At 45.9% G+C, this 20151-nt stretch overlaps 2 long non-coding RNA genes across 2 annotated transcripts in view; both read left to right on the forward strand.

Annotated features, from left to right (window-relative positions):
* The window catches only part of LOC115092250, a 293575-nt gene that overhangs the window by 148506 nt on the left and 124918 nt on the right, over positions 1-20151 (forward strand). The window lies entirely within an intron of this gene.
* LOC115092249 lies at positions 11043-11914 on the forward strand. The gene is made up of 2 exons (XR_003856958.1): positions 11043-11148; positions 11531-11914. It is a non-coding gene; the product is annotated as an uncharacterized LOC115092249 (long non-coding RNA).

Raw genomic sequence — 20151 nt, forward strand, 5'->3', positions numbered from 1 at the left:
GTATTTAAAAAAGGATTGGATAAGTTCTTGGAGGAGAAGTCCATTACCTGCTATTAAGTTCACTTAGAGAATAGCCACTGCCATTAGCAATGGTTACATGGAATAGACTTAGTTTTTGGGTACTTGCCAGGTTCTTATGGCCTGGATTGGCCACTGTTGGAAACAGGATGCTGGGCTTGATGGACCCTTGGTCTGACCCAGTATGGCATTTTCTTATGTTCTTATGTTCTTAAGTGTAGTTACCAGATGGGGAACTCAAGGCCTCTATAAATGGGAACAATTGTGGGAGAGACAGAAACTTTTACCCTTTTCAGATTTACAGCGCCTCTATTGCTGGAAAGGGTGCGGACAAATTGGGACTTTCCTGCACATGTGGTGGGATTGTCCGAAGGTGTCAGAGTTGTGGGAGGATGTCCGAGACTTTATTCACCAGGCGGCAGGATTAACTATACCTGCAGATCCAAAGTATGTTTATTACGAGCTCTAATCCTGTGTTAAGATGGATACAACAGGTCTTCTCTGCTGCCACATGCCAAATTGCTCTTTGGTGGCGCAAGGCTGATGCGCCATCCTTGACCCACTTTCTGTCCTGGTTGGAAACAGTATTTTATATGGGGAGGTTAACAGCTATCAGATGTGACTGCTTTCATAGTTTTGAAAAAGTGTGGCAGCCTTACCTAACCTGGAAAGAGAGGGGCCAGTCAAACACCGTGGGCTAGAGATACGTAGCATGCCTTACCACGCTGCTCACTAACTCCCTCTGATCGTGGTTCCTTGGGACGTTATCTTTGAGGAAGCGGGGTCTCTGCATGTTGAGAAAGGGTTATCATTTGTTGTTGCGTTCTGGTAACACACAGCTCTTAATCTTATTCTTCTGTCCACCTTTAGTGGCGGGGTTTGCAGTTTAACGGGGGGGGGGGGAGGAGGGGAAGAAATAGGGGGAAAAAATATTTGAACCCGGTTTGTAGACTAAATGGAAAAATTGACACAGCATCCCTTTTTTATCATACGCTACTTTATTGCATTCAGTTTTAGCAATCCACCTCCTCATTGTTGTAATGCACCGTACGTTCTTTTACACTTTGTTCTCACTCTTACTTATCGGTTATCCATGATGTACGAAAGGTTTACATGCAGGACATGTATTATGTTAATACTATTTGCTGATTATATCATGTTGTCTTATCAATAAAGGACAAAGGGAAGGGCATCCTGGATGGAAGTGGCCTGGGAGCGGGACACGTGAGAAAGTGAATAGGGAGCATCTTTCATGGGAATGGGAGGTTAGAGCTGAAGGGGTGAAAGTGAGGGAAGGCTCACATGGAGACAGGGGCAAGAGGAAGTATGGGAGGGGTAAGAGGAGTGGGGGCAGGGGAGCCGAGGGATCAGCACATGGAAGGGAACAGGGTGTTGTTAAGTGGAGGAGGAGAACGCTTGGGATAGGAGGGGTTGCAAATGAGGGAGGGAAAGGGGTGAGGTCACTCAGTCCTCTTGATGGCTCATTTCTTAATTTGATCTGTTAAAGAAAGGTTCAGACTTTAAAATGTGTAAGGCCCAATGCACATCGCCATTATATACAGTTAGGACAATAATGAAAGCCATTTCCGGGGGTAAAGCGCTCTTTTATCCACAGAAATGGGCTGTTTGATTATTGTCCATTCTCTACACCAGTAAAAGTAGGAGCATACAAAAAGGCATGCTTTCCCTGTGTAATTTTGCAAATATTTCTGGTTTGGGGTTAGGACAGAGTAGGGAACTATATGCAGAGTTTTCCCTTAAAGTGCCCAAACAAAAAGCAAGCAGGGGTATTGTTTTTCTTTCTAATTTCATCTTTATTGAATCAGTAGATGCAGAATAACACACGTTAGTATCAAAAGCAGCCATAGCAACATATTGGCTAATTAAACAACCATTATGACCCATCTTTTCAACAGTTCCCCCTGTCCCAGACATCCCCTAAACACATACAGCCATTCAAAGCCACAAACACACACAGTCACATCTCTTCTTCCACCTCCTCGGAATAAAACATTCATAGTAGAAGCACAGCAAGAGCTGCTCCCCCTTACATTCAGAGGTTAAACTTTAAATCACTCGAGGGTCCCAGCAAGCCCTGCAGAGGCCTTGCCTGCTCCTGCACTTGTGCCTCTCTCCTGACAACCTCCCACCCACCCCCATCAACTGAGTTTCCACTTGGATCTGGGGCAAGTCTGTATCACCTGCTCCTTCATGAGGGTTTTCTGGGGACAGTGTGACCCCCAAACATGCGGTTTCTCAGTACCCAGAAAAATAAAGACTGTTCATCCAAAAAATACAAGAATCACGGAGCAACTCACTTACCTAGGATACAGAGCGCTAAACCAGTAACGCCAACTGGTTTTTAAACCAGAGGATGTGGTTAGTGCAGTTAGTGTAGCTGGGTTCAAAAAAGGTTTGGATAAGTTATTGGGGGAGAAGTCCGTTAACTGCTATTAAACAAGTTTACTTATGGAATAGCCACTGCTATTAATTGCATCAGTAGCATGGGATCTTCTTGGTATTTGGGTACTTGCCAGGTTCTTGTGGCCTGGTTTGGCCTCTGTTGGAAACAGGATGCTGGGCTTGATGGACCCTTGGTCTGACCCAGCATGGCAATTTCTTCTGTTCTGCAGAGCTGAATGTTGCATCTGTCTCAGTCGGCTGTGAGAGTATTAAGATCAGCTCAGACTGTACTCCTGGCTGCGGCTGCTTAACATTGGGCTACAGAGCTGAGACTGTCTCTGGTACCACTTGCTCTGTCAGCTTTAAAAACTCTATCTGTCTGTCCTTGTCAGCTCACAGCTCTGTCTCTCTCAGGGACACTCAGCAGCAGTATCCGTCCTCAGCTTGTATTGACTCTGGGACACCCCCCCCCCAGGTCAGCTCCAGGTGCTGGTGTCTATAGGGGGCTGGGGTGCATGGTTATACTGCTGCTGCTGTCCAGCTCAAGATCAGAAAAAAAAGATTTTAAAAAAGGGAATTTTACATGGTAGCCAAATAATATTACACCCAAATTGTGGAAAGGTGAGCAAACACATTCAATGAAAGGAGAGAGCAGGGGTGTGGCAAAAGAAACTTGCAAATGGGCCAAAAACCTAGCAAAGTAGATCAATACAATAAAAAGAAGGCAAGGCTGCATTGAAAATATATACATAGCAAATTTTATTTAACAATCAGTCAAATCAAACAAATAATATTAAGCATTAAACTGTAGGGATATGCAGGCAAAAAGTTTTCGTTGAAACGTTGATACGTTGAAGGTGAGGGTCGATTCCGTTCAATATGGAAGTATGGAGAAATCCATAAGTTGTGGATCTGCCCATACGTTTCCCGGTTCCCTAAATAAAAATTTAAACCCCCACCCTCCTTAATCTCCCCCCCTAAGACTTACCAAAACTGCCTGGTGGTTCAGCGGGGAGTCAGGAAGCCATCCCTGCGCTCCTTTGCGATTTCCTCACGGCGCCGATAGCCTGTGTCACAGGGGCTGCCGTGCCATTGGTCAGCCCCTGTCACATGGTCACGGCACCATCTTGTGCTTCTACCACGTGACAGGTAGGTCATGTGGCAGGAGGTCGCTCCGGGACCCCCGTTGGACCGAACCGGAACGTTTGGCCAGCTCGGGGGGGGCATCCTGACCCCCCCCAAGCTGGCCAAAAGTTCCGGTTGGGTCCAATGGGGGTCCGGGCGCGGAGGAGCACGTGACACCGACGTGCTGCGGCAGTCAAAAAAGCAAACAGAATTTTAGGAATTATTAGAAAAGGAATGGTGAATAAAACGGAAAATGTCATAATGCCTCTGTATCGCTCCATGGTGAGACCGCACCTTGAATACTGTGTACAATTTTGGTTGCCGCATCTCAAAAAAGATATAATTGCGATGGAGAAGGTACAGAGAAGGGCTACCAAAATGATAAGGGGAATGGAACAACTCCCCTATGAGGAAAGACTAAAGAGGTTAGGACTTTTCAGCTTGGAGAAGAGACGACTGAGGGGGGATATGATAGAGGTTTTTAAAATAATGAGAGGTCTAGAACGGGTAGATGTGAATCGGTTATTTACTCTTTCGAATAGTAGAAGGACTAGGGGGCATTCCATGAAGTTAGCATGGGGCACATTTAAAACTAATCGGAGAAAGTTCTTTTTTACTCAACGCACAATTAAACTCTGGAATTTGTTGCCAGAGAATGTGGTTAGTGCAGTTAGTATAGCTGTGTTTAAAAAAGGATTGGATAAGTTCTTGGAGGAGAAGTCCATTACCTGCTATTAAGTTCACTTAGAGAATAGCCACTGCCATTAGCAATGGTTACATGGAATAGACTTAGTTTTTGGGTACTTGCCAGGTTCTTATGGCCTGGATTGGCCACTGTTGGAAACAGGATGCTGGGCTTGATGGACCCTTGGTCTGACCCAGTATGGCATTTTTTTATGTTCTTATGTTCTTAAGTGTAGTTACCAGATGGGGAACTCAAGGCCTCTATAAATGGGAAGAATTGTGGGATAGACAGAAACTTTTACCCTTTTCAGATTTACAGCGCCTCTACTGCTGGAAAGGGTGCGGACAAATTGGGACTTTCCTGCACATGTGGTGGGATTGTCCGAAGGTGTCAGAGTTGTGGGAGGATGTCCGAGACTTTATTCACCAGGCGGCAGGATTAACTATACCTGCAGATCCAAAGTATGTTTATTACGAGCTCTAAACCTGTGTTAAGATGGATACAACAGGTCTTCTCTGCTGCCACATGCCAAATTGCTCTCTGGTGGCGCAAGGCTGACGCGCCATCCTTGACCCACTTTCTGTCCTGGTTGGAAACAGTATTTTATATGGGGAGGTTAACAGCTATCAGATGTGACTGCTTTCATAGTTTTGAAAAAGTGTGGCAGCCTTACCTAACCTGGAAAGAGAGGGGCCAGTCAAACACCGTGGGCTAGAGATACGTAGCATGCCTTACCACGCTGCTCACTAACTCCCTCTGATCGTGGTTCCTTGGGACGTTATCTTTGAGGAAGCGGGGTCTCTGCACGTTGAGAAAGGGTTATCATTTGTTGTTGCATTCTGGTAACACACAGCTCTTAATCTTATTCTTCTGTCCACCTTTAGTGGCGGGGTTTGCAGTTTAACGGGGGGGGGGGGGGGGGGGAGGAGGGGAAGAAATAGGGGGAAAAAATATTTGAACCCGGGTTGTAGACTAAATGGAAAAATTGACACAGCATCCCTTTTTTATCATACGCTACTTTATTGCATTCAGTTTTAGCAATCCACCTCCTCATTGTTGTAATGTACCGTACGTTCTTTTACACTTTGTTCTCACTCTTACTTATCGGTTATCCATGATGTACGACAGGTTTACATGCAGGACATGTATTATGTTAATACTATTTGCTGATTATATCATGTGGTCTTATCAATAAAGGAGAAAGGGAGGGGCATCCTGGATGGAAGTGGCCTGGGAGCGGGACACGTGAGAAAGTGAATAGGGAGCATCTTTCATGGGAATGGGAGGTTAGAGCAGAAGGGGTGAAAGTGAGGGAAGGCTCACATGGAGACAGGGGCAAGAGGAAGTATGGGAGGGTTAAGAGGAGTGGGGGCAGGGGAGCCGAGGGATCAGCACATGGAAGGGAACAGGGTGTTGTTAAGTAGAGGAGGAGAACGCTTGGGATAGGAGGGGTTGCAAATGAGGGAGGGAAAGGGGTGAGGTCACTCAGTCCTCTTGATGGCTCATTTCTTAATTTGATCTGTTAAAGAAAGGTTCAGACTTTAAAATGTGTAAGGCCCAATGTACATCGCCATTTTATACAGTTAGGACAATAATGAAAGCCATTTCCGGGGGTAAAGCGCTCTTTTATCCACAGAAATGGGCTGTTTGATTATTGTCCATTCTCTACACCAGTAAAAGTAGGAGCATACAAAAAGGCATGCTTTCCCTGTGTAATTTTGCAAATATTTCTGGTTTGGGGTTAGGACAGAGTAGGGAACTATATGCAGAGTTTTCCCTTAAAGTGCCCAAACAAAAAGCAAACAGGGGTATTGTTTTTCTTTCTAATTTCATCTTTATTGAATCAGTAGATGCAGAATAACACACGTTATTAGTATCAAAAGCAGCCACAGCAACATATTGGCTAATTAAACAACCATTATGACCCATCTTTTCAACAGTTCCCCCTGTCCCAGACACCCCCTAAACACATACAGCCATTCAAAGCCACAAACACACACAGTCACATCTCTTCTTCCACCTCCTCGGAATAAAACATTCATAGCAGAAGCACAGCAAGAGCTGCTCCCCCTTACATTCAGAGGTTAAACTTTAAATCACTCGAGGGTCCCAGCAAGCCCTGCAGAGGCCTTGCCTGCTCCTGCACTTGTGCCTCTCTCCTGACAACCTCCCACCCACCCCCATCAACTGAGTTTCCACTTGGATCTGGGGCAAGTCTGTATCACCTGCTCCTTCATGAGGGTTTTCTGGGGACAGTGTGACCCCCAAACATGGGGTTTCTTAGTACCCAGAAAAATAAAGACTGTTCATCCAAAAAATACAAGAATCAGGGAGCAACTCACTTACCTAGGATACAGAGCGCTAAACCAGAGCTTGTTATGAAGGTAGAACAGTGAACATAAAGGATTTTAAATAAACTGCAGAACAACATGCAGGGGACGAAGAAAAGGAATTTCACAGTAACGCCAACTGGTTTTTAAACCAGAGGATGTGGTTAGTGCAGTTAGTGTAGCTGGGTTCAAAAAAGGTTTGGATAAGTTATTGGGGGAGAAGTCCATTAACTGCTATTAAACAAGTTTACTTATGGAATAACCACTGCTATTAATTGCATCAGTAGCATGGGATCTTCTTGGTATTTGGGTACTTGCCAGGTTCTTGTGGCCTGGTTTGGCCTCTGTTGGAAACAGGATGCTGGGCTTGATGGACCCTTGGTCTGACCCAGCATGGCAATTTCTTCTGTTCTGCAGAGCTGAATGCTGCATCTGTCTCAGTCGGCTGTGAGAGTATTAAGATCAGCTCAGACTGTACTCCTGGCTGTGGCTGCTTAACATTGGGCTAGAGCTGAGACTGTCTCTGGTACCACTTGCTCTGTCAGCTTTAAAAACTCTATCTGTCTGTCCTTGTCAGCTCACAGCTCTGTCTCTCTCAGGGACACTCAGCAGCAGTATCCGTCCTCAGCTTGTATTGACTCTGGGACACCCCCCCCCCCCCCCCCAGGTCAGCTCCAGTTGCTGGTGTCTGTAGGGGGCTGGGGTGCATGGTTATACTGCTGCTGCTGTCCAGCTCAAGATCAGAAAAAAAAGATTTTAAAAAAGGGAATTTTACATGGTAGACAAATAATATTACACCCAAATTGTGGAAAGGTGAGCAAACACATTCAATGAAAGGAGAGAGCAGGGGTGTGGCAAAAGAAACTTGCAAATGGGCCAAAAACCTAGCAAGGTAGATCAATACAATAAAAAGAAGGCAAGGCTGCATTGAAAATATATACATAGCAAATTTTATTTAACAATGTCAAATCAAACAAATAATATTAAGCATTAATCTGTAGGGATATGCAGGCAAAATGTTTTCGTTGATACGTTGAAGGTGAGGGTCGATTCCGTTCAATTTGGACGTATGGAGAAATCTATGAGTTGTGGATCTGTCCATACATTTAAACCCCCACCTTCCTTAATCTCCCCCCCACCCCAAGACTTACTTTAAACCCCCACCGTTCTTAATCTCCCCCCCCCAAGATTTACTTTAAACCCCCACCGTCCTTAATCTCCCCCCCCAAGACTTACCAAAACTCCCTGGTGGTTCAGCGGGGAGTCAGGAAGCCATACCTGTGCTCCTTTGCGATTTCCATACGGCGCCGATAGCCTGTGTCACAGGGGCTGCTGTGCCATTGGTCAGCCCCTGTCACATGGTCACGGCACCATCTTGTGCTTCTACCACGTGAGAGGTAGGTCATGTGGCAGGAGGTCGCTCCGGGACCCCCGTTGGACCCAACCGGAAAGTTTGGCAAGCTTGGGGGGGGCCTCCTGACCCCCCCAAGCTGGCCAAAAGTTCCAGTTGGGTCCAATGGGGGTCCGGGAGCGGAGGCGCGGAGGAGCACGTGACACCGACGTCACGTGCTCCTCCGCGCCTCCGCTCTGGGACCCCCGTTGGACCCAACCGGAACTTTTGGCCAGCTTGGGGGGGGCAGGAGCCCCCCCCAAGCTGGCCAAAAGTTCCGGTTGGGTCCAGCGGGAGTCCCGGAGCGGAGGCATGGAGAGCACGTGATGCCGACGTCACGTGCTCTCCGTGAACCGGAACTTTTGGCCAGCTTGGGGGGGGGCAGGAGCCCCCCCCCAAGCTGGCCAAAAGTTCCGGTTGGGTCCAGCGGGGGTCCGGGAGCGGAGGCGCGGAGGAGCACGTGACGGTGTCACGTGCTCCTCCGCGCCTCCGCTCCCGGACCCCCGTTGGACCCAATCGGAACTTTTGGCCAGCTTGGGGGGTCAGGAGGCCCCCCCCAAGCTGGCCAAATGTTCTGGTTCGGTCCAACGGGGGTCCCGGAGCGACCTCCTGCCACGTGACCTACCTGTCACGTGGTAGAAGCACAAGATGGTGCCGTGAGCATGTGAGAGGGGCTGACCAATGGCACGGCAGCCCCTGTGACACAGGCTACCGGCGCCGTGAGGAAATCGCAAAGGAGTGCAGGGATGGCTTCCTGACTCCCGGTGGAGCACCAGGGAGTTTTGGTAAGTCTTGGGGGGGTCAGGAGGGTGGGGTTTTTTTTTTTTTTTGAATTTGAAATTTGAATTTGAATTTGAATTTGAATTTGAATTTATTCAACATAGCTATGTTGAATAAGTTGGAAGTCGGGTAAGTCTTGGGGGGGTCAGGAGGGTTGGTTTTTTTTTTTTTTTGAATTTGAAATTTGAATTTGAATTTATTCAACATAGCTATGTTGAATAAGTTGGAAGTCGCGATGCGTTGCGATTCTCCAGCGCTGCTATGCTCCACCTCTTTCTTTTGCTTTCAGATCAGTTCCAGTTTCAGTTGAATCCAGCGCTGCAATGCTCCACCTCTTTCTTTTGCTTTCAGATCAGTTCCGGTTTCAGTTGAATCCAGCGCTGCAATGCTCCACCTCTTTCTTTTGCTTTTAGTTTAGTTCCAGTTTCAGTTGAATGCAGCGCTGTAGCTCTGGTTTTTTTTTTTTTTTCTCTCTGGGGTGGTGGTAGCTCTTTTTTGTTTCGTGCGCTAGCTGGTCACAGTGCCTTTTGAAGAGGTTGCCGTTCGGCGTTCAGGTGAGGACGGAGAGGCTTTGACGGGCCCAGATAGCATGACAGCAGGAATTGTCTGGCTTGGCTGTCTGCATAGTCTGTATCCGGATCCGTTTCCGTTTCCTGTGCGGATAAAAAAAAGAGAGCCAAGGTGGAATTTGGTTACTCAGCGGTTGGAATTAAAACAAGGTCTGCTGTCATTTGGGGGGCTTTTTTTAAATTTATTTATTTATTTATTTATTTATTTATTTATTTAAAGGATTTATATACCGGAGGTTCCTGTATAATATACATATCACCCCGGTTTACAAGGAACAGTAACTATCACTTCATTTAGCGGTTTACATTGAACAGGTTAATCGAAGTAACAAATTAGTGTATAATACTAAACAGCTAATAAACATGCGAGTTAATAAATAAATAACATGGTAATATGTATGTCAACATGAATATATGTATATAAGATTAAATAAAGGATCCAAAAACATGATTATATGATTAAGAACAATTCCATATTTATCTCCTGAAGAAACATTAGGAAATGTTTCTTCAGGAAAACGGTGGTGGATGCATGGAAGAGTATACAAGGGGAGATGTAGGCAAAAACAGTAACAAAATTCAAGAAAGCCTTGGGATAAGTGAGAAATTGAAGGGAAAACCAGAGCTGACTCTTGGGGAGGGAAGGGGGAGACATGGCCCAGAACAGATTGACTGGAGAGGGACCTGAGGCTGAAGGGTAGAGGGGTTGCTCCCCCTGAAGCTGAAGAGCAGGGAGGGGTGAATGTGTGAGGGGGGAGTTTCACACTAACCTCTCTCCTGGCCCTCTGCCACGCTAGTACTGAGACTTTCAATCCAGTCCTCGGGACACACCCAGCCAGTCTGGGTTTTCAGGATATCCACGTGAGAGAGAGTTTCATGCACTGCCTCTATTGTATGCAAATCAATCTCATGCATATTCATTGTAGATATCCTGACAAGGAGTAAAGACCAAGTTAAGCTATCTGTTAAAACTGTATAGGAAACATAGTGGAGACAGAATAGGAAGTAGCATGTTTAAAACACATTGGATGGGGTTGGGGTTTCAGGGTATATCATGTGATTAAGTTGTTTGGTTGCAATAAATATTTATGTAGTTTTGTCTGTTTTTGACGCATAGCACATCTATGCTATGCGTCAAAAACAGACAAAACTACATAAATATTTATTGCAACCAAACAACTTAATCACATGATATACCCTGAAACCCCAACCCCATCCAATGTGTTTTAAACATGCTACTTCCTATTCTGTCTCCACTATGTTTCCTATACGGTTTTTGAAATAAATAAAAATAATTTTCCATAAAAAAAACAAAAAAAAAAACATTTATAACCATTTACCTCCTGCTCTGCCTTCTAAATCTCCTTGGAGACCTTCTCCTCCTCCTCCTCCTTGCACTTCTGCTCCTGCTTCGATCTCTTCTGTAGGCCATGATGACCTTGTGTTTTTGTTCTGAGCTAGGAGCAGGACTCCCCCTCCTCTTTCTTCTATTGCTTGTAGTTTAGCTCCGAAAGAGTCAGGACCTTTGCTCTCTTGCTATCTAGAGCCCAAGTCAGCAGAAATGATCCCTGCTTGCTGCTCTCCTTTGCATTTATAGACACCCTGGCAGCTTTGCCTTTTATCGTGTCACCTCCTGTCATCATAACGTCACAAGAGGGGGGCGGAGACAATGTGAGGCTGATGGGGAGGGGAGGGGTGACATAATAAAAGGCAAAGCAGCCAGAGTATCTATAAATGTAAAGGATGGCAGCAAGCAGTGAGCATTTCTCAAACTTACTGGGGAGTGGAGGAAGTGAGCGAACCAGGAGAAATGGTGGAGTGAACTGGGGATGAGAGTAGTGAACCAGAGTAAGTGAAGGGTTTGTGGGGGGGAGGGAGGGAGGGAGAGAGGGAGGTAATGTATCAGGGTGAGTGAGAGGCTTGGGAGGCGTGGATAAACCAGAATAACTAAGGGGTTCATGGGAAGGGGGAAGGAGGATGAGCCAGGGTGAGGGGATCAGGTGGGAGGAGGAAGTGAAAGAGGAAGAGTTTGGGGGTGAAAGGGGCTTTGGAAGGGGGATAAGAAAAAGAGAGGATGGGGGTGAGATTCTGCACTTCCTACACTTCACAGTATTTCCCTGTCCTTGGATTGGTTTTACTGCTGGTGGAATGAATGATCCATGAAATGCCTGTCTCTCACCCCTGATCCTCTCTGTACTGCATTTTTCTCTCTTTTCCTGTTTGAGCTCAGCCTCTCCCTGACCTGTAACTCCAGGTCTGCTCAGCCCAGGCTCTTTGCTTACAACACAATGCAGTGATGGTGTCAGCGAGAGGAAAGCAGAAATCTGATCTTGTTAGCAGGACCTGAACTTTCTGATTAATCGTGGCACAGTCAGACATTAAACTGAGTGGAATCTTAGTTAACTGATGGTTCTGGATGCTGTTGCTAATCAGTCTACAGTACTTCTAGATGTACACAGCTCTCCAGCCCATCTCAGTCCTGTAATTTGTTGTCAGATTAAAGAAAGCAATCTCTGGAATACTGAAGACTCGCTGGCCTGGAGGATTGTTTTACTTCCAAAATATTTTATAATATCCTATAAATAAAGCTTCCAGAACTTCTCCACATCCCTGATCAGCGTTCCAGTTACGTCTGCCGTAAGAAAGTTTGTTTTACTGTAGCAGTAGGAATAGCCTCCACCCTCAGGAATTCACTCCTGTCTGCAGAAAAAAAAAACCTGAGTAGGAAAGTTGTTTTATTCTGGTGAGAGTTAAAATGCATCCAGGGTCCCCACTCCCCTACAATTCTATTGCCGTGGCAAGGACCACAAAATTCAGCTCTTACCATAGAATTGGCCAGTCCTGGGCAAACAGCAGCGGGAGACTAAGGACCTTCTGAAAGCAAAACCATTGGTGACAGTGAAATAGCGCATTTACCCTCCCCTGCCCAGCCCAGAGGAGAAACATTGATGTAGGTGGATGCTGCATTAACCCTCTCTTACCCACCCATCCACCTGCCCCCAGGAGACATATTGGTGGCAATGGAGCACAATCTTCCCGCTCCCCTCCATCCCCTCACTCACTGGCTTCTATCAGACAAACAGGAGGAGGAGGAGGAGGACTGAGGCCTTGCAGATCCTTCAGTGCATCCTCCCTCCTCCCCCGCTGAGACCTGAATAGTGCAGTTTGAACCCCTTGGTTCAGAGCAGGATGCTTAGGTGCAGTGAGGGAGGAGGGAGGATGTATCATGAACACTGCAGAGTCACTGTCCTCTTCCTCTTCCTGGTTTGCCGATAGTGCCCTCTGAGTGAGGGGGTCCATGGGCATGGGGATGGCTGGTAGAGTGTAAACCTGAGATTGCAGGGTGGAGGGAAGAGAACAAACTTACTGGGGAGTGGAGGAAGTGAGTGAACCAGGAGAAATGGTGGAGTGAACTGGGGATGAGAGTAGTGAACCAGAGTAAGTGAAGGGTTTGTGGGGTGGAGGGAGGGAGGGAGGAAGGTAATGTATCAGGGTGAGTGAGAGGTTTGGAAGGAGTGGATAAACCAGAATAACTAAGGGGTTCATGGGAAGGGGGGAAGGGGGATGAGCCAGGGTGAGGGGATCAGGTGGGAGGAGGAAGTGAAAGAGGAAGAGTTTGGGGGTGAAAGGGGCTTTGGAAGGGGGATAAGAAAAAGAGAGGATGGGGGTGAGATTCTGCACTTTCTACACTTCACAGTATTTCCCCGTCCTTGGATTGGTTTTACTGCTGGTGGAATGAGTGATCCATGAAATGCCTGTCTCTCGCCCCTGATCCTCTCTGTACTGCATTTTTCTCTCTTTTCCTGTTTGAGCTCAGCCTCTCCCTGACCTGTAACTCCAGGTCTGCACAGCCCAGGCTCTTTGCTTACAACACAATGCAGTGATGGTGTCAGCGAGAGGAAAGCAGAAATCTGATCTTGTTAGCAGGACCTGAACTTTCTGATTAATCGTGGCACAGTCAGACAAACTGAGTGGAATCTTAGTTAACTGATGGTTCTGGATGCTGTTGCTAATCAGTCTACAGTACTTCTAGATGTACACAGCTCTCCAGCCCATCTCAGTCCTGTAATTTGTTGTCAGATTAAAGAAAGCAATCTCTGGAATACTGAAGACTCGCTGGCCTGGAGGATTGTTTTACTTCCAAAATATTTTATAATATCCTATAAATAAAGCTTCCAGAACTTCTCCACATCCCTGATCAGCGTTCCAGTTACTTCTGCCGTAAGAAAGTTTGTTTTACTGTAGCAGTAGGAATAGCCTCCACCCTCAGGAATTCACTCCTGTCTGCAGAAAAAAAAAACCTGAGTAGGAAAGTTGTTTTATTCTGGTGAGAGTTAAAATGCATCCAGGGTCCCCACTCCCCTACAATTCTATTGCCGTGGCAAGGACCACAAAATTCAGCTCTTACCATAGAATTGGCCAGTCCTGGGCAAACAGCAGCGGGAGACTAAGGACTTTCTGAAAGCAAAAACATTGGTGACAGTGAAATAGCGCATTTACCCTCCCCAGAGGAGAAACATTGATGTAGGTAGATGCTGCATTAACCCTCTCTTACCCACCCATCCACCTGCCCCCAAGAGACATATTGGTGGCAATGGAGCACAATCTCCCCGCTCCCCTCCCCTGCATCCCCTCACTCACTGGCTTCTATCGGACAAACAGGAGGAGGAGGAGGACTGAGGCCTTGCAGATCCTTCAGTGCATCCTCCCTCCTCCCCCGCTGAGACCTGAATAGTGCAGTTTGAACCCCTTGGTTCAGAGCAGGATGCTTAGGTGCAGTAAGGGAGGAGGGAGGATGTATCATGAACACTGCAGAGTCACTGTCCTCTTCCTCTTCCTGGTTTGCCAATAGTGCCCTCTGAGTGAGGGGGTCCATGGGCATGGGGATGGCTGGTAGAGTGTAAACCTGAGATTGCAGGGTGGAGGGAAGAGAACAAACTTACTGGGGAGTGGAGGAAGTGAGCGAACCAGGAGAAATGGTGGAGTGAACTGGGGATGAGAGTAGTGAACCAGAGTAAGTGAAGGGTTTGTGGGGTGGAGGGAGGGAGGGAGGAAGGTAATGTATCAGGGTGAGTGAGAGGTTTGGGAGGAGTGGATAAACCAGAATAACTAAGGGGTTCATGGGAAGGGGGGAAGGGGGATGAGCCAGGGTGAGGGGATCAGGTGGGAGGTGGAAGTGAAAGAGGAAGAGTTTGGGGGTGAAAGGGGCTTTGGAAGGGGGATAAGAAAAAGAGAGGATGGGGGTGAGATTCTGCACTTCCTACACTTCACAGTATTTCCCTGTCCTTGGATTGGTTTTACTGCTGGTGGAATGAATGATCCATGAAATGCCTGTCTCTCGCCCCTGATCCTCTCTGTACTGCATTTTTCTCTCTTTTCCTGTTTGAGCTCAGCCTCTCCCTGACCTGTAACTCCAGGTCTGCACAGCCCAGGCTCTTTGCTTACAACACAATGCAGTGATGGTGTCAGCAAGAGGAAAGCAGAAATCTGATCTTGTTAGCAGGACCTGAACTTTCTGATTAATGGTGGCACAGTCAGACATTAAAGTGAGTGGAATCTTAGTTAACTGATGGTTCTGGATGCTGTTGCTAATCAGTCAACAGTACTTCTAGATGTACACAGCTCTCCAGCCCATCTCAGTCCTGTAATTTGTTGTCAGATTAAAGAAAGCAATCTCTGGAATACTGAAGACTCGCTGGCCTGGAGGATTGTTTTACTTCCAAAATATTTTATAATATCCTATAAATAAAGCTTCCAGAACTTCTCCACATCCCTGATCAGCGTTCCAGTTACTTCTGCCGTAAGAAAGTTTGTTTTACTGTAGCAGTAGGAATAGCCTCCACCCTCAGGAATTCACTCCTGTCTGCAGAAAAAAAAAACCTGAGTAGGAAAGTTGTTTTATTCTGGTGAGAGTTAAAATGCATCCAGGGTCCCCACTCCCCTACAATTCTATTGCCGTGGCAAGGACCACAAAATTCAGCTCTTACATTGGAATTGGCCAGTCCTGGGCAAACAGCAGCGGGAGACTAAGGACCTTCTGAAAGCAAAAACATTGGTGACAGTGAAATAGCGTATTTACCCTCCCCTGCCCAGCCCAGAGGAGAAACATTGATGTAGGTGGATGCTGCATTAACCCTCTCTTACCCACCCATCCACCTGCCCCCAAGAGACATATTGGTGGCAATGGAGCACAATCTCCCCGCTCCCCTCCATCCCCTCACTCACTGGCTTCTATCGGACAAACAGGAGGAGGAGGAGGACTGAGGCCTTGCAGATCCTTCAGTGCATCCTCCCTCCTCCCCCGCTGAGACCTGAATAGTGTAGTTTGAACCCCTTGGTTCAGAGCAGGATGCTTAGGTGCAGTAAGGGAGGAGGGAGGATGTATCATGAACACTGCAGAGTCACTGTCCTCTTCCTCTTCCTGGTTTGCCACTAGTGCCCTCTGAGTGAGGGGGTCCATGGGCATGGGGATGGCTGGTAGAGTGTAAACCTGAGATTGCAGGGTGGAGAGAAGAGAACAAACTTACTGGGGAGTGGAGGAAGTGAGCGAACCAGGAGAAATGGTGGAGTGAACTGGGGATGAGAGTAGTGAACCAGAGTAAGTGAAGGGTTTGTGGGGTGGAGGGAGGGAGGGAGGGAGGGAGAAGGTAATGTATCAGGGTGAGTGAGAGGTTTGGGAGGAGTGGATAAACCAGAATAACTAAGGGGTTCATGGGAAGGGGGGAAGGGGGATGAGCCAGGGTGAGGGGATCAGGTGGGAGGAGGAAGTGAAAGAGGAAGAGTTTGGGGGTGAAAGGGGCTTTGGAAGGGGGATAAGAAAAGAGAGGATGGGGGTGAGATTCTGCACTTCCTACACTTCACAGTATTTCCCCGTCCTTGGATTGGTTTTACTGCTGGTGGAATGAATGATCCATGAAATGCCTGTCTCTCACCCCTGATCCTCTCTGTACTGCATTTTTCTCTCTTTTCCTGTTTGAGCTCAGCCTCTCCCTGACCTGTAACTCCAGGTCTGCACAGCCCAGGCTCTTTGCTTACAACACAATGCAGTGATGGTGTCAGCGAGGGGAAAGCAGAAATCTGATCTTGTTAGCAGGACCTGAACTTTCTGATTAATCGTGGCACAGTCAGACATTAAACTGAGTGGAATCTTAGTTAACTGATGGTTCTGGATGCTGTTGCTAATCAGTCTACAGTACTTCTAGATGTACACAGCTCTCCAGCCCATCTCAGTCCTGTAATTTGTTGTCAGATTAAAGAAAGCAATCTCTGGAATACTGAAGACTCGCTGGCCTGGAGGATTGTTTTACTTCCAAAATATTTTATAATATCCTATAAATAAAGCTTCCAGAACTTCTCCACATCCCTGATCAGTGTTCCAGTTACTTCTGCCGTAAGAAAGTTTGTTTTACTGTAGCAGTAGGAATAGCCTCCACCCTCAGGAATTCACTCCTGTCTGCAGAAAAAAAAAAAACCTGAGTAGGAAAGTTGTTTTATTCTGGTGAGAGTTAAAATGCATCCATTTGGTTATTTTAAGTATTAAGAGCTACAAAAAAATCAATCTGAAGAAAGGAGTAGAGCCTTTATTGTTACCCTATCCAGCAACAATTTGCTTTAATATCATATTACAAAGCACTGATATAAACTATTCCTCAGACATCTTAATAGATTCATACAAGGTCTTGAACTTGTAGATGTGAATCTGTTATTTACATTGTCGAATAATAGAAGGACTAGGGGGCATTCCATGAAGTTAGCCAGTAGCACATTTAAGACTAATTGGAGAAAAATATTTTTCACTCAACACACAATAAAGCTCTGGAATTTGTTGCCAGAGGATGTGGTTAGTGCAGTTAGTGTAGCTGGGTTCAAAAAAGGTTTGGATAAATTCTTGGAGGAGAAGTCCATTAACGGCTATTAATCAAGTTTACTTAGGGAATAGCCACTGCTATTAATTACATCAGTAGCATGGGATCTTCTTGGTGTTTGGGTACTTGCCAGGTTCTTGTGACCTGGTTTGGCCTCTGTTGGAAACAGGATGCTGGGCTTGATGGACCCTTGGTCTGACCCAGCATTGCAATTTCTTATGTTCTTATGAAGATTTCTGGAATTTTGGAAGAGTTTTTGTTGGCTTGATCAGAGGGTTACTACACTGTAAATTGTTTGAGGTTCATGGTACATTAGTGGATGGAGTGAGTTATGATATGGTAATGTGTAAGAGAAGAAAATAGATTAAGGATATGAGTTATTTAATTAAACAGATGTCCAAGAGAAAAATAAATTATATACATATAATCAATGCTAAAGTATTTGTTGATTAAAAAGTATGTCACATCCTAATGATAACAGATCTATCCCAGTTTTGCCTTTACCCAATGAGATTCCAATTAAAAATTCAGAAATACAGGAATCCATGCTATGGTTTACTGATGGGTCTGTCATGTTTGTAGAAGTAATTTGCAACATAATTTAACCATATATGCAGGCTTAGATTATGTTTTCTCACGTATACATTATCAGTTTAGGAAATGAAACAAGAGGGGTTTTATATCTGCAGATGGAGAGCAGCTCTCACACCACAACTTGTGGTAGTGCCTCCTAGAGGCATAACAATAGAGAGAAGAAAGTAGCTTCATGACCGCTATTTGCTGAAGTAAGGCATATCAGAATGTTTAGTTTCAATGAAACTGTAATTTCACTTTAATTATTACATTAATTTTGTTGCATGCCAGATTTTATATTTCTCCAGGTTGACAACATAAAGCCTTCTCTGCCACATGGGATGTAACGCTTGAAGATAGCAGAGTTGCTTACCTGTAGCAGGTGTTCTCACAGGACAGCAGGATGTTAGTCCTCACATATGGGTGACAATTTTCAAACAAAACAAATGTTATTTTCCTGCTACACACCCCTACCAGTTTCATTGACATAATAATCTAGTTGGCCCTGCACACATTCAACCTTCACTTCTCTGAATAGAAATGCACCCCAGTACTCATGGAATGAATGATTACATGCACCAAATAGTGGGCATGGGTGGAAGCAAAAGTAGAACTGTTGCCTCTCCCTTTTCTTACCACTTCTCTTAAATCTGTGGTTTCAAATCCCCAGAATGACTAAGCTTTGACATAGGCAGCACAGGTAGCTCTAGTCCCCTTACAAAATTGTAAGGTGCTGCCCAGAGCTTAATTTGTAGACAAAAAGGTAATAGAACTGTGGAGGGGGCATTGAGATGGGGAAGGCCAAGGCTAAGTGTGACCTATGCAAAGAGGCAGGAGCAGGGCTGGATGTGAATTCTCTCTCTCACATACACACACACACACACACACACACACACACACACACACTCTCAAAGGCATGGGGACTGATGATGGAGGACCACTGGGGTAAGGAGGAGAAATAAGATAAGGAGAATAGGGTTCTTTGTCTCCAACCTTCTCCTCCTTTCTTCCCTGGTGATCCTGATCCCCAACCCCCCATGGATCCTCCAGTGGTCCTAGAGCTCTCCAAAACTAACCTCCAATCCCTAATATTCCATGAGTCCCTCATCTTCCCCAGAAATTACCCTTGCCAGTAACTCTCCTTCTCAGCCAGTATGATACAAGCCTCCTCTTCAAGCCAGGATTAGCTGGCTCTCCTCTGCCCCAGGGGATGTGGGAACACTGGTGTGCCCTGCTCACTCTCCTCAAATGGGGACAGAGGGGGGGGCCTGGAATTCAAAAGCATGGATTCCTCTTTGCCTCCTCTTTGCTGGAAGGAATGGTGTATTGTTTCATGATCTCCTTTCTTCCTCCCCAACATATCCTTTCCTTTTCGCTCCCCTCATTCACTCTTTTCATGCCCTCTCTAATCATCTAACTCATACTTCATAATCCCATGCACAGTAGTGGCACAAACAGTGGGGCTGAAAGGCATTCACCTCAGGTCTCTTCAACCTTGGCTGTTCTCCCTCATGACTTTCACAATTATGCTGGGAAATAGCTAAAAAATTAAGGCCTTGTGGCTACCCCCATTTCAGGGTAAGCAACTCCAAAAGTCTCTGCTCTGTTTCCTCCAAGGCTTGGATGGCCATAAATAATTGATACCATCATTAATTTGTTTCCTTCTCTTCTGTGGAGCCAAAATTGATTTATATCATTGGCTCTGCTCCTTTTCCCTGGTCTTGCAAAAAAGCGGCAAAATGCCATTCTAGGTTCTTCTACCTCAAATTAAGTTCTGGGTTACAGACAAAAACATGTTGTTGAATTAGCACAAGTTTGAAACTTGTGAGCAGTAGTGCCAATCACCAAGGTGTGGGTTAAAGCCTTGACAATTAGCACTACTGCTATGTTTATATTTATTCTGTTCTTTGCTTTGCATTGTCTGTTTCAGGATTACCCCATCCTCTCCTATTTGCTGCAGAATGGAGGATGGGGAAACAAAAGGGATGTGTATTCTTTTGAAACAAATAAGTAAAATGGGACAAATTAATCCATTTCTGGTTTGTTTCACATTAACTAAATATGAGAAAGGAAAAACACAAATGTTTCATTCTTATTCATTTTTAGCAAATAGTGCAAGATATTTGTAAATAGTGAGGTAGATCTTTAAAAAAATATGCGCGCGCGTCCTTTTGTTCGCGCAACCGGCGCAAACAAAAGTATGCCAGATTTTATAAGATACGCGTGTAGCCGTGCGTATCTTATAAAATCCGGGGTCGGCGCGCGCAAGGCTGTGCAAAATCGGCAGCCTGCGCGTGCTGAGCCACGCAGCCTGCCTCCATTCCCTCGGAGGGAACTTTCCTTCCACCCCCCTGCACCTTCCCCTCCCTTCCCCTATCTAACCCACTCTCCAACCCAACTAAATCCTCCCTAC

This window comes from Rhinatrema bivittatum, chromosome 5, assembly GCF_901001135.1.
Source record: "Rhinatrema bivittatum chromosome 5, aRhiBiv1.1, whole genome shotgun sequence".
NCBI classification, from domain to species: domain Eukaryota; kingdom Metazoa; phylum Chordata; class Amphibia; order Gymnophiona; family Rhinatrematidae; genus Rhinatrema; species Rhinatrema bivittatum.